Here is a 6,098-nt window from a genome sequence, read left to right as displayed (position 1 = left end):
CATTTTGCTTTTGGTTAACATATAATCACCAGCAGTGCAAAAGTGAGGACTGCAGATGCTGGAAACCAGAGCCGAGATTAGAGTGGTGCTGGAAAAGGCCTTTTGCCAAAACGTTGATTTTCCGGCTCCCCGGATCCTGCCTGACCTGCTGTGCTTTTCCAGCACCACTCTAATCTAGACATATCATCACCAACAGTAAACCATTTGTGTAACCAATTGAATATTTCCAAAGAAAGCCCATTACGGGCCAAGCAAACCATTACAAGTGACAGAGTGAGAAGGGACTAAATCAAAGTAGAGTTGTGGGGAGGGGGCAGCGGTGGGGATAAAGCACTGTATCCCCTGCGGTGCCCACCTCTATCTAAAGGCATCGAGAGAATTGATACACACCACATGGTCCTTCTCCAAGGACACCCGGCTGTGTAGCCTTTATCCTCAATCATAGAATAGAGTCCCTACAGTGTGGAAGTAGAGCACTGGCCCATCAAATCGCGCCGACCATCCAAAGAACATCACACCCAGAGCACGCTATCACTGTAACACTGCATGACCCATGGCTGATCCACCTAGTCTGCACAATCCTGGATACTGTGGACAATTTAGCATGACTTATCCACCTGCACATCTTTGGACTGTGGGAGGAAACCAGAGCACCTGGAGGGGACCCACACTATCATGGGGAGAATGTGGGGACTCCACACAGGCCGTTGACCAAGGCTGGACTCCAACCTTGTACCTGATGCTGTGAAGCAGCAGTGCTACAATCACAATTTAAATCAAAACAGATGATCCTTGCGCATTGTCACATTACTGTTTTTGGAGACTTACTGCCCAGAGAGACAGCCTGAGGTTCAGAAAGTGACAATGTAAGATCAGTCAACTCCAGCCCAGTTAATGTGGTTAACAACAACATCAATACTCCAACAGTGTCATCATGTACAAGGTCAGAGAAACTGATCCATCAGCCTGAAACTGACTGACCATGTGGCTGTCAGTGACTCCAACACAAGTGAATGGAAACATTGCTCAGAGCCTGTTTCTGTAACATTCAACTCAACCAGGAAATAAAAAACATGAATAATTAGCTGAAAACAAGGCAACTGCTCTGTTAGAGTCAAAATCATTCAATGTTCAGTTATTGGACATTATTGACTCTCAGAATATTCTAACCTGCAGAATCACAGTAAAAGGGGAAAGTAAACAACATTCTTGGCAAAGACTTAATGAACCAACTGCTTGTATAAAACAGCTCAGAACAAAGGGGCTGAATCCTCCACAAACTGACAAACACAGATGCCATCAGATTTAGAGATAAAGATTGGAATTCTTTGGAAAAACACTTCCCTGCTTATGGTTTGCAGTAGAAACCATTCTCAGTGATCTGCCACTTATTTCCTTTGAAAAGAGTCGCTGTTTCCCCTCAGAAAAGCAGGTGTGTCGCGCACTTACAGACTGACTTACAGACAAAGGAAACCTGATCTGAGACTCGCAGGTTAATTAAGCTATTAGTGACAGTCCATTGCACACAACAAGAGCTTAGACCACAACAGATTCTAGTGAAACCAACAATGCAATGAAAAAGGTGAATTAGTCTTTATAATCATGCAGCCTCTCTCAATCAAATAATCCTAGTCAACTTCTAAACATTTTAAAACTACTAATATCAATATATACATATTTATTTACTTTCCTAATTTCCTGCAAAAAATATATCTGATTATTCTCTTCAAAATATATGTTAAATGGTCAATTCATAATCACAATTTATTTCCAATTATTCTTAGTATAAAACAACTTGCAAACTAAAATAGTTTTCATGGTAATAATGACACTGGAAACTTTGTTATGTAGTTTACCCATATGTCCAAATATTGTTTTGGTTCATTATTGTAGTGAAGCTAAAATTAAAGTCTATTTATTTTCTCTGATATCCTTCCATTACTTTATTCCCTAATAACAATGCCCATGGTGTAATGGGTGACAAGCATTAAAATAAAATCGAATTTTCATTGTAAGAACTGGTACAAATGATCACATATTATTCAGTTCATTCATTGTCGTTGATTATCATCATTTTCACCATATGATCACGTTAAATTCACTTAAATAATCACAGTAGAATTTTCACTTCTATAGATATGTCAAGTGAATGTCAAATTACTCATATTTCAAGTCAAACCAAATTTACATTTTGTTCTGTTTTATTCCAGGAATGACAGGATGTCTTACATTATTATGGGAAACAGGAACAAGTGAAGGTGGTGCCTCTCAGACGCGAGACCTGAAAGCCAAGAGCCAGGTGGTAGTTACAGTGGGGGAGGTACCGAGTCTCCCACTATCCTCAGAAGGCAGTGAGGATGGTGACACTGACTGGGACGGGTTAGATGACAAAGCGCCCACGTATGGACAGAGAGAGGACAATAGGTGGGTTGACCCACCGCCCTGTAAGGCCCAGAAGGCCATGTCTGTGGCACCGCTGTGCATCAAAGCTCAAACTTGGACAGACGGGAGGGGGGCAAGAAAGGGAACTGACAGAAACCAAACTGAACCGTTTATCCAGCTGAACGACAGATGTTGGTGAATGACCACCCAGCCTGATAGAGAAATGGTAATAATGGGCCTTATTGGGTGAATACAGATAAATGAGTTGAGATACAGTCTCACCGATGATGGTGTCAGGCCAAGATGCCACGATGTGTACAGCAGAACATGTCTCTGCAATGAGATGGTGAGGGTGTGAGCTGCTTCCCTCCCAGTGCCCAGCCGATCAGTGGCTCCAGGCATTTACAGATATTACAGGGACACACTGGGGAGGGGTCAGGCTGAATGGGCTAAAATAACCTTGGTGACTCAGGGACCCAAGGGTAATATCGCGGATCATACAGAGAGGAAACCTAAGGTGTGTAAGGACCACTGGGGATTACCAACCCCCAACCTGTGATGATGAAATAGGTTGATGTGTTTAAAGATAACATGGGACCATATTTAACTGTAATTATAAACATGGGACTCCCAGTGGGAGATAATTCTAACCACCTTCTGAATTGGGCCATGAGAGCTGAGGCAAACTCAGAAACACAGGGGAATAGCTGCAGTACAGGGAGGGGAACCAGACCCACAATGTTACAAGGGAAGCAGGAAAGGGCATATAGCCAAGGAACGTAGGCAGAGAGAGGGAGCTAGATGTTCACATTGTGTGTGCACCTGTGTTCATGTAGGCACATGAATATTCATTGATGCTGTGCTTGGGAACCAGCAGAACATAATATTAATACAGGAGCATCTATATCAGTTACCGATACAGATTTGCCCCTCACTCCTCAATTACTAAAATGAGAGCAGTTGGAGAGGGAATCGAGGAAGCTGGATGAAATAAACCTGTCCCGATGCAGATCATGGATACGGCAAAATATATTCAGATATGGGAGCGTGAAACTGAGGAAAGGACCATTCTGGGAGTTGCCATTTTAGAACAGTTACGAACAACTATTGATGTAGAGACACAAACTGTAATATGGGAACAACCTGGCCAGCCCCGGGACAGGAAGCAAAGGAGAGGCGACATCTCCAGAGTAGTTACCTTGCAGGGAGACTGGAGCAGTCAGAGAATCTGGAGAGTTATAGCAGGGCGGGTAACTCAAACAGGAATGTGGGTTGTTATCTGTAGATCCTGTAAAGATCGAGGGTCCTCTCACTCCCCACACAAACAGGATCCCATTAAAGCTGGGGCTGAGGAGGCAGTCATTGTGACAGTAACAGATTGAGAGAAGCAGGGAATAGTCAGACTAACAGTATCCCAGACTAACTCACAGAAACCGAAAGGGTCATCCCACCTCACTATTGATTATACCTCCCTCAGTAAATCCGCCACTAAACAGTATCCTACAGTAGCGAACCACACCACTTCAGTTAATGGATTAAAATTGCAACAGGATACAGTCTCAGCCCTTGATATTGTGAATGGGTTCCTGTGGACCTGGAAAAGCAGAATAAGCTGGTATTTACTGTCTGAGGAAAGCAGTAGACCTGGATCCAATTACCTCAGGGATCCCATAATATTCCAGTATATCCCACCGATACATGGCTGATGGAGTTTGTCAATTTAATCTTACCAGCACCTCATTACCTCAGTTGAAGAGAAAGAACATATCCAGATATCACACAGAGTATTGTGTTGGATCAGGCAGGCCGAGCTTAAAATTAACCCACAGAGCGTGGGAAGGTAGGGGGAGACGTACCTGGGACATTACATCAGGGCGATCAAATCAGGAAGGAAGGAGGACAATCCCAGTGTAACGAAAGATCATGATTTCAAAACTATACACCCACACACCGTGAAGGAGATAAGGCAAACTTTAGGATTGTTCAATTATTGGAGGACTTTTGTCGAGAATTACCCAGAAATGGCAGAACCATCACGAGCCCTAACAGAAGCACTGACAGTAGCCAGGGGTCAGGGAGTCAGCACATACACAGACAGACAGCATGCCTTTGGTATAGTTCATGACCAATTGATAGCCTGGGCTTGGTGGGGCACATAGAGCATGAAGGACAGATCAGAGAGTTTGTGGAAGCAGCTAACTTTCCCAGTGAAGCAGCAATAATGAAGATTATAGCTCACAGGAAAGTAGAAACCCCACACTAACAGGGCAGTGAGTATGTGGGGAAGGCGGGTGAATAGACAATAGATGCAGGAGTAGGCCGTTCTGCCCTTCAAGACAGCACCACCGTTCATTATGATGATGGCTGATCATTCTCAATCAGTATCCTGTTCCTGCCTTATCCCTATAACCCTTGATTCCACGATGCTTAATAGCTCTATGCAACTCTTCCTTGAAAGTATCCAGAGACTTGGCCCCCACAGCCTTCTGGGGCAGAGCATTCCATCCCACTACTCTTTGGGTGAAGTAGTTTCTCCTCAATCTGTTCGAAGTGGCCTACCCCTTATTTTTAAACTGTGCCCTCTAGTTCGGGACTCACCCATCAGCGGAAACATGCTTCCAGCCTCCAGAATGTCGAATCCTTTAATAATCTTGTATGTAAAATACTGACTGAAACAGTGAAGACATTCGAGGAGATGGCAATGGGCATAGCTACAGAAGTGAGAGAGGAAGGTTGAAAGATATTCCCAGAAACAGTCCCACAACAGGAGAAACAGGAATGGGAAAAGGGTGGGGCAATAATAGGACAAGACAGAGTCTGGATGATCCAGCAGTGCCACCACACTGTATAAGGCAAACATTATTAAAAACATATCATGGGCTGAACCATATGGGGCAGGATACAATGCAATAGCAGATGATCCACGACAATCCTTGCCTAGAACAGGGAGCAAGGTTTTGTCGAAGGGGTGCAGTGTGTTCACAGTGTGAGCCAGGGAAAGCAATCAGGATAAAATGGAGGCAGCAGCAGGGGCCCATGGGAACAATTACAGATGGATTTGACACACACACCCATCCCAGTCCCAGGGAAGGAAGTCCTACTGGATTTTAATAAATAGGTTTACTCATTGGGTGGAAGCATTCCCCTGCAGATTATGACCAAGGGACAAATGTTACAGGGAACATAGCTAAAGAGCTATGTGCCCTGTTTGGTACTGAACAGAATACCCATTCCTCCATACCACCCCCAGAGCTCTGGGACACTAGAAGGAATGACGCAGACACTGATAGCTAGTCTGACTAAGGCTCTCTCAGAGACAGGACAGCGATGGGTTAGAGTACTCCACACCAGCCTAATGAAACTGAGGACAACCCCAGCAAAGGGTATGGGGCTGTCCCCCTTTGAATTAGTGACTGGATGGACTTTGCAGATGCCACAGGGTGTGGTAGTGGGAGGGCCGGAGATGTGTGGTAGTGGGACAGCCGGAGATGTTTGGTAGTGGGACAGCCGGAGATGTTTGGTAGTGGGAGGGCTGGAGATGTGTGGTAGTGGGAGGGCTGGAGATGTGCAATGACAAGGATAGGGTTAAACCATTTGTGAAAGAACTGGCAAAGCAGCTGCATGGGCTGAGAGAATCAGAGACTGTGAAAGGGAACACGGAAATATCCGAGCTGACATTCCAAACCCTGGAGTTCAGGTCAGGGGGAAAATATTAC

Source organism: Hemiscyllium ocellatum, unplaced genomic scaffold (genome assembly GCF_020745735.1).
Source record: "Hemiscyllium ocellatum isolate sHemOce1 unplaced genomic scaffold, sHemOce1.pat.X.cur. scaffold_529_pat_ctg1, whole genome shotgun sequence".
NCBI lineage: Eukaryota > Metazoa > Chordata > Chondrichthyes > Orectolobiformes > Hemiscylliidae > Hemiscyllium > Hemiscyllium ocellatum.
Note: the sequence above shows the minus strand (reverse complement) of the source record.